This window comes from Neoarius graeffei, chromosome 2 (assembly GCF_027579695.1).
Source record: "Neoarius graeffei isolate fNeoGra1 chromosome 2, fNeoGra1.pri, whole genome shotgun sequence".
NCBI classification, from domain to species: domain Eukaryota; kingdom Metazoa; phylum Chordata; class Actinopteri; order Siluriformes; family Ariidae; genus Neoarius; species Neoarius graeffei.
Genome location: NC_083570.1, coordinates 6625901 through 6637710, shown reverse-complemented (window position 1 = coordinate 6637710; position 11810 = coordinate 6625901). Strand labels below are relative to the sequence as shown.

Below are 11810 nucleotides of genomic sequence, written 5' to 3'. Positions count from 1 at the left end.
ATTCTGATTTATTAAATTTAAGTTACAATAAACGAGCCAAATTCCATCCTGTACTCATTTCTGATCTATTATATTATCATTGGTCATAAGCTTACTCATTTTTTTCTGAGTTTGTCTTTGATTTTCAAGTCCGAAGAAATACGATGAACTTTTTTCACCCTGTTCGAGCCATCCAGCTCTTGATCGAGTGGAAGCTCCATTTGTCATTGTGTACATTTCGTCTAGTTGAGGCTGCAGTGACTAATTCTGAAATGTTTTCGAAGGATAGTTGTGTGTTATTTACTAATGTATTAATTTTATCAGATCCTTTTGTTCTTGCCTCCTTATTTTAATTTAACTTATTTCATTTTATTTTTACTACTGTTTAATTCTTATTTTTCTTCCCCATTTATTTTATGTAATTTTATTTTCTATTGCTTACTGTTTTGCTTTTACTTCTGTAAAGCACATTGAACTGCCACTGTGTATGAAATGTGCTATATAAATAAACTTGCCTTATACGTGAAAGTTTTTTACCCATGCCAATTGCTATTTGTTTGACCTTAAACCATTCCCATTTACTCCTATCAGACATGTCTAACTCTTCAACCTCCAAAATAAGAGACTTCACCTGATCACAAAATTCACAGTTCTGTAATTAGTTATTACATTTCCAGATATGAGGAACACTGTAAGAAACCTAATTTTACAGTATGACTAATTTTTTACAGCAGTTTTCTTGGTCTATAAATAGTGTACAAAACTAAAATTAGACATGTAAATCTGTTAATCAACAATCCATCTGTTATTCTAAGTATTATGACAGTAATTATAAACTACATTTCTCTTTTTTTTACAGAAAAATACAATTCATTTTCCATGATCTTTTCAGTTTTCTTAAATTACATACAAATTCATGTAAAATGACAGTAATTATCTGTAATTAAATATGTAGCCTGGTATATTAAAGTTTGTCCATACTAACAATATTAACACCCCTGTAATTTTAAAGTAAACCTTTTTATATTTGCATGTAATTATACATTCAACCTGAAATTAAATATGTAGCTTGTTATATAAAAGGTTTACTGGTAAGTCTATACTAACAATCTAACATTTTTCTCTGTAATTTTAAAGTAAATCTTATTCACAATCTTGTTCACTAGTACTTGTATGGTATGTATAAAAGTGCTGGTGTAGACTTGTATACTTTAATATTCAAACTGTAATTACGGATATAATGCCAATGAATCTGACAAAAATAAAATGAGGAAAGGCAAAGTCAGGAAAAAGGATTGCAGTAGTCCAGGCAGGAAGTAGCAACAACGATTAGCTTCTTGCTGTTGAATGTTTTATTCAAACATTCATCAATGCATTTACACTTAATGATAAGGGCATCATGAACCCCCAGAGTGCTCTTTTGAATGAAGGGCCTCCAAATTGAAGCTTCAATTTGTGTGCCAAATAGGCCTAACACATGAACTAGTCTGATGCACCTTATATCCAATAACATGCCAGCCGCAGAGTGAGACACTGAGAACAGAAATCTTCAATCTATTGCAAGTTTAAAAAAAATAAATATATATAAAAAGGCTGTGCTTACAAAAAGTTTGTCTCAAATGAATTAACACTTCAATAACATTCATCAACTTATTTCAATGCACTGTTCTACTTGGAAACCTTTGGTCCTGGCATTCACATGGACACGTGTTTGTTTGGTGAGGTAGTGATCTCACCCTTTTGCTCTGTCCATTCAAAATTGGCAATTTTGGAAATGAGGCTCAGCACCCTTGGGTTGACAGCATACTGACGTCCCTTTGCTTTTCGCTCGACTTTGGTCCCTTGATTTGGGTTGATTCTGAAGATGCATCTGTTGGAAAAACATTGAACACAAACCATTCAGAGAAAACTAATGTTGGCATTAAAGCCAGTGAAACAGCATCTTTAGATACAAAGTTAATACGTTTTCACAAAGCTACACTATGCAATTTCCAATCATTAGAGGGGGTTGAGAGTAGAAATGCACTGAGACTCCTAACTTGAGCAGTATGTATACGTACCGCATGTCTCAGAGCCTGTGAATATTCTCATTCATCCAGGTCATAGTTATCACGAGGAAGTTTAATTGAACACAACTGGACTTGGTTATACGTCTTTGAAGACATTTCACCTAGGACTAGTCCTAGTCTAATCCAGCCTAGTCAGACAAGCATGAACTGATGAAGAGATGAAACATCTTCAAAGACATAAGCAAGTCCAGTTGCGGTCAATTAAATTTCCTTGAGATACGCATGTCAGAGTTATGAGCTGGGGAGGAGTTGCCAGGTTTGAATGCTGTGTGTTTACAAACAGCAACTGGCAAATTCTACATTATCTACCTGTAAAGCAGCGTGTGCATGCATTCTGAAAGTGTACCTCTGCAAGAACTCCAGATTAGCGGCAAGTTCCAATGGGTAGTCAATGTTGTGCAGGTAATATGAGCAGAACATCTGGAATGCTTTGGTGAAGCTGTTCGTTGACTATGACCTGGTCCACAGCAACCATGAACATCTTGGCAGTGAGTGGGCTATTACCTGAAAACAGTGCGAGAATATTATTACCATAGCCAGTAAATAGTTTGCTACATGTATATGGATCCCTAATGGCTAAGTAAGCCAGGAGCTGTGTTCCACACACTGCAAAACAAGAACTGTGCCAAGTGTTTAAAAAATTACGTAAAATGATTTCTCCAGCTCTAAACATGTTTTGCAGTGTACGGTACACTCCTCCATATGTGTAAACAAAGATAGTAAAATAAGTAATAACATTATTTGGCACACCTACCACAGACCACAACACAGGGTGTCCATGGTAGCTTGGTGGTGTCCACATCAGTCACAATGGCAAGGTCATCGACATTTACTAACACCTTGTCTTCCTGCTCTTTAAAATGGACAAGAAGCATCAGTACAGCTGCACAAGTTTCATCATCTCCTGCCAGGGCTTGGTTCAGAATAGTGCCTGCTCTGCTGGACGGCTCAGTTTGAATAAACTGAAAATACCACAGGATTCTTCTGATCTTGGTGTCTGTGGACTCTTCAAAGCTGTCATCAATCTGGACACCTGTTAGTTCTCTGAAATGAAGCCTCATTCCAATTTCCTGGCAGAGGAAAGGCCATTCCTTAAGGATCTCTTCTGTCTCCTTCAGTCCTGACAGTATGTCTCTCCTCTGCGAGGGAAACGTCTCAACCATCAGTCTTTCTATTTTCTTGGCATCTTTGTCTTTGAACATCTTCATTAGTTCTTGTTTTTGCTCATCTTTTGTTTCACCAGCAGGAAGCTCTGGGTCAGGATTAATGCAGCCATATGCATCTCTGCATGCTTTTTTTGCATTGTCAGGAGTGTCACTTTCAGAAAGCCTTTTCTGGGCAGGAGCTTGGAGTCGTCTATAGTCATTAATCCGAGATATGAACTGTTTCACAAGTGAGTCATGCCCGGTGCCGACAACCTGGCCCTCAATCTCATCTCAGAAGGATTTTGGGTAGTGAATTAACATTTTCCTTGCAATTTCAGTGATGTGCCTCTTTCCAGGTTTCTTGCATACAGTCAGTATTTCAGCAGCAACAATCCTAATAATCTCCCTTCTCTCTGCTGCAGTCAGTCTCTTCTCAGTATCCAACACCCTTCTTGTATTTGAGAGCATCTTATTCCAGGGTATTTCAAAGCTGTAATGCCAGCTACTATCTTCTCTGGCTAAAAGTGAGGAGCCACTCTCTGAAGTAGTAGGTGAGGCTTGACTTCTCATGGCTGAGACTGGGCTCCTTGGGGCAGTGGACTTCGGCATGGTGTTGATATCATCAGTGTCACACAAATGATTCTTCACTAGTGCTCGCCTCTTCAATTTCACTGGTAAGTAATGAGGAGGAATCATCCTCTCTCATAACTGAGGGTGAACCTGAATTAACAAAAGGACACATTCATGTCAGTCAATATCATTCATATATAGTTTTCACTTATTGTTCTGACCAGTGAGTCAATCCTTACCTTGTAGTATCTAATCTAGTAGTAAGTACACTGTAAACCATCACTGTTGGTAGGCTAGTGTCACAAGTCAAAGGAGTTGACAATGACTCAACAAAGACTACACAGAAAACAGGACCCAAACACAAACGAAGGGGATGAGGAACAGGTGGAGAGAGGGAGGAGAAGGTCAGGTGATGGGAACCAGGAGAACACCGATAGGTGGAGAAACACTAGGAGGTAGAGAAGGACAAACCTGACAACAGGACACAGGTGAAGTGGATGCAGGCAATCACACAGGTGGGAAAAAAGGACAAAGACAGGAAGTAAATATGAAACAGAACACAAGGGGGCAACTACTACAAAATAAAACATGAAACAGAACACACAAAAACCACAACACTAGTATGCACACACCCTTGTAAATTCATCTTCACAAAATGTAAAGTTTGGATGGATGTTTTCATTTAATGATTAATTCTCTTCTCTGCATTGCTGGAGATAAAACCTATGTTAACATTAATAATAGTGGAGCACTCTGCCGCCTCTTATTTTGTTCTATTTTGTTATTCTCATACAGGACAATATTGCATCCTTTAACGTTAATTAATTAATGCAGTTTTAAAATAAAGAGGCTGCAGACCATTTATCTCATTCATCTTAATTGCCAGTTAAGTTTCATATTGTGTTTTCATGGAAAAAGGACACCAGTGATTAGTTTGGCACAAAATATAGTGGCAACTGAGACTTTTCTATTCTTTCAATTAACTCTCTCTTATGAATCAAATCGACACCCAAGTATCATCACAGCATCCATAATAAGCATATCTTCCCAGGCCTACAAATTAACAGTCATTTTTAACAACCTTGATTTTCATCTTTTTCACCATCTTGGTATAAAATTTAAAGCCGTAATGGGCACTTTAGTCTTCCAAATCATGATTCTTTTTCCCCATTAAAGTGCACAACAATCTAACGTGCATGCTACGCACAAACTGTATACACCAAAAAACCCCAGCAAAACCCTTGGTAAATATCTGAAAGATGTCATACTTGTTGCTTATAAGTGTATACTATATATGAAAATGTGAATATTTATCAGCTGCTCACAGCTATTGTTTTACTTCCGTTTCATGCAGGCCATGACCTTTCTGATTTCTATTGGCTTCAGAGAGGGATTTCTGCTGGTTGCAAGGTCATCTGCCTCCACATACTTCAGGTCTTCAGCTGAACAGACTCCAATATTTTTGATAACCTCCACTACTCGCTGTATAGAATCCTCTTGGCTGAAGACAGAACTGAGGGATGAGGTTAGGTCGCTCACCCATTCATCCATGACTACAAGAGGGGATAAAGACAGAAAATGGTCCAACTATTTTCGTTACCTTCCGGGATACCTGAAGAATAATTTTCGTTCAGTTTAGTTCACCCCTACTGATCAACAACACTGTGTTTAAGAGACATTACTTTATGTCCATTCAGACTGTACAGAGGCAATGGATAGAAATCCAGGCAGTGTTCTGCACTTACGCACTGCATATCCTCAGCTGCTTGTTTGACATCATAGAGTCCATACGCCAACAAATACAATGAAGTGTATGGTGTCACCAGAAAGCAAACCTTTTTGTCATCTTTAATCAAAATGAGCTCAATCTGACCAAACTTCATCGACTCAGACTCACGTTTTAGGCAGAGAAAAGATCCTTTTTTGTAAAGGGTGCCTTTAAAGTCAACCTCGGTGGACAGAGAATCCGGTTCTGGAAATGTGTGCTTCGACTGCATTGCGCACTGCATCACTGTACAGGTGAGCATGATATGGAGTTGAGTTTTTTGATTTCAACACTGGTGCAAAAAAGGAGTTTGAGCAGAGGGTTGTTTGGAGGAGTTGGTGCTGGTTTGCGAGTGACTGGCATTTCTTAAAGTTTTGAATCCTCCTTACACACCTCTTGAAGTACAAGTGTTTACTCTCAAATCTCATTGTCCATAGCCGTATAAGGGGGCCCAGTTTGAGGATCAATGATGCATAATGGAGAAGATAGTGGTGCTTGGGTTTTAGATGGTCAGAAAGAAACGCTGCTTTTTTCGTTTCCAGATATTCAACCACAACAATGTTGAGTTAAGCTACCTGGGCAGTGGCGAGCTTGGGTGCACACACTAGTTCCATAAGTTCTTTCAAAGTGATCACGAGTTGCCACACTGGGTCACGAGGATCAACTTTGTCACCAATAATGACAGGCAGGAGTCTAAGGAGACACCAGTTCCCAGCTGCTTGGCCACCTACTGTTTTGGCCTTTTCATTCACCTGACAAGGAAATGAGCTGGAATCTGAGTCCTTGTAGGCAAATTGTGTGATTCTCCTGTTCAACTGAGAGTATGTGAGCCAATGTTTGACTTTTATGAAGTAGCGCAGGTAAATGGCTAAGTCATAGGCTACAACTCCCGCAAACAAGTCATGCCCTATGCATGGAGGAAGGCCTGGCTGACATACATGGAAATATTTCAGAGTGTTGAAGATGGAGTCACAATATATGCCTTTGACATGATTCACATCACTCTCCTGCAATAACTGCACTGCTTCTTTGTAGTTATCAACTGTTCGTACAGGAAAGCTCTGACTCACACTCAAGTTGGTCTCTTTGTACCTCACAATACCTGCAGAAGTACTTGGAGGTGCTGAAATTCTGAGTGTAGCCACCAATACAGTGTGACCCCAAATTGTCACCTGCAATAGATATTATGGTTGCTCGAACCACACGGCCAGAGGGTGTCATGAGTCCATGTTCTTCAAGTTGTCTCAGGTCTGACAACAATCTCGAAAACACTGTGTCCTGACCAAAGGATTTAAAGTCTGTCTCTTTGCACAACAGTACTAACTGCATATTGTCAATACTGGAACGATGGAATGGTTTAAAGTCAGCGAGTGTGAAGTATACTCCGACAAGTTTATGTTTTCTCCTGGATGACCCAAGTGGGTTCACAACTTCAAATGCATCCTGATACAAAATCAGTTTCAGGACTACGTCACCTGCTTGTAGAGACAAGTCTTTGGATTCGAAGACAGAGCCATCACAAATATCACTTAAGATGATATCAGAAACAGGACGATTTTGAGACTCCACACACTCTTCCCACACAACAGGATCTTTTAGAATGGCTCTTAAAGTGTCATGCAAGGGTATGTATTGTGCATAACAGTCTCTTCTATGTTCATTGGTGCCCAGGTAAACATTTTCTGGGTGCACATAGGCAAAGTTCCTCTCAAAATACTGCCTCCTGGTATGTTCAGTGGAGAGATGAGAGCTTCATGCAGCATGCAAATCAGTTTCCTGGAGACTCTGAAAAACTGAATCAAGCTCAGCATCTGACATGTTACTATTAGCTCTAAGTGTCTCTTTAATCTTGTCTTTTGTGTACTGATGACAAATGGCATTCAGTCCATTAATTTCTTCAACAATCATTTGAATAGTTGACGATGGAACCAGGTACTTTGCCTGGAGTTGCATGTAAAACAGGCACAGATTCCTCATATACAATGAACTAATATCAATATCTTCTGTAACCTGAGACTGATTTTTACTGAGGTCCATTCCAGTTTCAGTTTCGTTGGACTCAATCTGAGAGGACACAGATGGCTCGGAGTATGTGACTCTAGTACTTACATCAGTTTCATGTCTATGCGTTCTTGCAACATGTGATGTAAATGATGACTTTACTTTAAATGTCTTGATACAATTGCAGAATGGGCAATGTATTAACTCGAGATGAACGAGTACAGCATTATCTGTATCCGTATCCGTACCCGGAAGTGGGCGGGATTTAACCCGGAAGTGAGCGGGATTTAACAAGGAAGTGGGTCTGGTTGTCTTGAAACAGGCGGGGCTTTAACCAGTACGCTATTTTAAGCATGCAATTGATATGGGTTGATCAGAAATTGTTATATTTATTGCTGATTAGAAAACTATTCACAGGACAGCATCAGCATTGAGCTTCAGATCAATGGTTTTGATCACGATAGCAAACGAACAATTTACAGAACAAGTTTTGCAACAATGAATACAACACATGCGGTTGCAATTATGAAATGAAATGTAATGAACAAGAGTTTTCATACTCAACTTACTTTTTTAACTTTTAATTTTTTTATGATCAGTGTGATTTTTTTAATTTATTTTTTTGTTCTTTTTAATTTTTTTTTTTATTTCCACACCAGGTATGTGTGTGTAGCTTAATTTGTAATACTTATACCACTACTACCTTTATTTTACATGAATTACAGCAAGAAAGTGTCAGACACTCAGTGAGTGAAGTAAAAAATAACTGTTTTTAACCGATGGTTAAAAAAAGAAAAAAAAATCTCCGACAGGCAGAGATGCAACGCGAGTCGCTTTCTACCTAGCACCATGTCTGAACAAACCCACATTTACCAGAACTCTACTGGTTATAAGTAAGTACAAACTGAAATAAAAACAAACTTGAAGCTGAAGAAACCCGAAACGTTAACGGAAAAGAGCCGCGAACCTGAGTGACTGAGGGAGACAGAGAGCTGTTCTCTGTGTGAGTGAGCAGAGCGGTGTGTGTAGGGGAGGGGCGCTGTGATGCTGTGTGAGGATTTTCATTCAGTCCGAGCACAGATATTGACTCGTATTACTCGTATAATACTCGCACTCGGCAAAAGTGCTTTATCCGTACTGGATACTCGTTTCAGCCGAGTATCCAGCTCAACTCTAGTATTAACTCATGCTTACTCAAATGTTCCTTGAGGTGCGCAACAACCCAGATAGCAGAGGGTCGTTGATTCGACGGGGAATCATCGGCATGTTCTTGGACCTATACGCCGTCGAATCACCGACGTTGATTCAACACCGCTTTGCTCATACGAGTTTCCGTTGAAACGACGTTGAAAAGTGGCTGGTGGTCGACAGAGAATAGACCCCCTTTCACCCTTTATTCAACTACGTATTTCGGTCGATTTATAGTTGAATTTTCGGCGATGATTCATCCAACTTTACTTCCTGTTTTATGTACAACAGGAAGGCTACAAATTAAGCAAAACAGGCTAAATTAAACGAGCTAACAATAAAGCATCGGGGCTCTTGCCTAGGATGAACACACACATGCATACTTCAACCATGAAAGTGAAACTTAATTTATATCAATCAATGTGCGTAGGCTACATCCTGTTTAATGTACAACAGGATATAAAAATGCATGCAACAATGCACCTCTCCTAATGTTTGTCAAGCTATCTAATGAGGCATAACTTTTAACATTTATAAGGAACAGAACACACTTGAACAAGTTCTTAGAAACATTTTATGATTTATTTATAATTGTGGCCTATTCCTCCTGCGGCGCAGACCTGTACATGGAAACAGAAAAACATAACCAAAATTAATTTGATGCAGCATTGATAAAGAAAGTCAGCAGTAGGCTATGGGTTTCTAAATGCCACCCTACCTCATTATTTGGACATGGGGAAAAACTATATTTAAAATCCAAAGAGGGATGGAGGGAGGAAAATTAAAACAAAAGAAAGAAATGAAATATAGAGTAGAGAATATTTGATAAAATTAAGGATGTTTTTATTCAGTAAACATTTAAAAAAAAATGTTCTACAACACTCTAGCCTAGTGACTTACCAGTAACAAAATAGACTTGAAGTATTCAGATCCGCTCTGCATAAAGCAGCTAAATCCTCTCTCTGTCTCCTGGCAGAAAGCTCCTTGGTTTGCTTGTGTCTCAATCACAGCTGGTATTCTGTAGAAAGACTTCTTTTCCCCTTTCCCATCAGCTTTGTTAGAACACCCTAACACAGCACAAAAGTTTACCACTGTAGGTTTATGATGAACCAAGTGCCTCGTGGGTTCACATATAACGCTGCCGTTATTTCCCCCTAATCACGAGTTTGTTGGTCTTCCAATGTGGCGCAGGGTTTGTTTACTTCCGGTTTCGGGTGACGTCAGTGAAAGGGGTCTAATGGGGGCATTACCGCCACCCACTGGATTGGGGTGTAAAGCAGACTGAACAAAACGTGTAAACATAAACATAGGAGAAATGAACCCGTTTTTCTAACTCGTCCTCACTTAGTCTACTTTTCTTTTTTGATTAGTCTGGATTTGATATTGTAAATTTAAATGTGAATCAATGTATATTCATCGGACATGAACAAATGAATAAATCTTGAGTAATCTTGAGGCGTGTGTGTCCGGGGCGCGGTGTCGCGGGGGGGGGATCGAACGAACCCTCCGATCCCCCCTGGCTACGGGCCAGAATTTGCTCATCCTACCAATGTTGAAAACTGGCCGGCAAAAGTGACGATGGTTCAACGTCGTATATTCAACCTTCTCTGACGGTCGACAGATCAACCTTTACCCACGGTGATTCAACGGTGATAAATCGACCCTCTCAGACGGCGGAGAAATCGACGTTTCACGGCGCCGTTTCAACGTTGATTTTCTGACGTACGACGGAAACCGACCATTCTGACCAAAACTCTACGTCGTTTCAACGACCCTCTGCTATCGGGGAAGATCTCTCAGATCTATGCACTGCTTCCTACAATTAACAACATCACATACAAATGGCCTTTGTGTGTCATCCAACTGAGAAACAGGACTGTTGTGGGAACGATAGACATGAGCTTTTAAGGCAGTGTACTTTGTGAATTTTTGTTTGCAGTCTGAAAAGCAACATGAATAGTGCCTATATTCGTCTCATATCTATGCAGAATCTGATGATACTTTTTATAGAGACACCACATGAGTGGCATATGTACTTTGGCATAGAATATGCCATTGTAGTCCAAAATCTCTACAATACTCCATGCAGCACAAAAGGGCTAGAACAAGCCTAAGAGCTATGTAAATAATAACATAACCAGGTAATAACTGCAGTCAGAATTCTGAACTATCTAAGTAAAGCCTCTACAGACCCACTGTGCACACATTCACAAACAGTCTCAAACTGACCTTGTGTTTGTGAGATGTGACATACAGTATGAAAGGTTGTAGTCGATCAACTTTCTTGTTCCTGTAGGCAAGTTGTGCTCTGAAGAGTGGCCCACTGTAGCTGTAATAACTGCACCTGTAGCCAGTGGGGAAAAACAGCGAGTCAATTCAAGTTAGTGCAATGCAGCAAGTAACTTGGCACAAGAAATGCAGTGATGTTGATCGGTTTTCAAGTGAGTCCCGAGAATTTAACGATCTGATTGCCAACCAATAACACATTAGGATCTATATGATTGTAGTCAGCAGTGAATTTCAGTTATTTCAACAGGTAAAAAAGGACTAAGTGGCTACAATCTATCAAATATCTATTAAAGTTATGACTGTTTGATCCAGATAAAAGCTGCTCTAGACTTTGACTATAAACTGCGATATACAGCTTTAAGACGCTGTTTATCTACTTTAGAAGTTTGTGCCTTTTTGAAATGGACACTATTTGTGCTGGAGTTTATGGACAGCAACGTTTGTCTGGTTGATTTTTATTCGACTAATTTAACATGAATTCGTTGTTCACAGTGTAGAGTTATCAGGGAAAAAATAGGGTGCGATACTGAGTTCAATCTTTTCAAATGTTACCCATCAACAATACTGGAAATGCCCAATGGATGTGAATTATCACAAAGAATGATGCATGCACTGATGGCTGGCTTGTTTAAATTGCTCGCAAACTCGCTTTATAAGCAGCTTCAATAAACATTTATATTCTAATATGCGGAGTAGTTAGAAAAGTTCCCGGCGGCGGCGAGTTGACACAGTGCTGTCATATACACTTGGCTTTGTTTCTTCCCTTCTGAGCGTCGGTCAGGCTCTCACTGGAGGGCGGAGCCA

At 39.6% G+C, this 11810-nt stretch overlaps 1 protein-coding gene and 1 long non-coding RNA gene across 2 annotated transcripts in view; both read right to left on the bottom strand.

Annotated features, from left to right (window-relative positions):
* The window catches only part of LOC132877588 (tripartite motif-containing protein 16-like), a 421828-nt gene that overhangs the window by 165511 nt on the left and 244507 nt on the right, over nucleotides 1–11810 (bottom strand). The window lies entirely within an intron of this gene.
* On the bottom strand, nucleotides 9278–9803 carry LOC132871687 (uncharacterized). Its single transcript, XR_009651324.1, has 2 exons — nucleotides 9618–9803; nucleotides 9278–9337 (listed from the first exon to the last, which is right to left on the bottom strand). It is a non-coding gene; the product is annotated as an uncharacterized LOC132871687 (long non-coding RNA).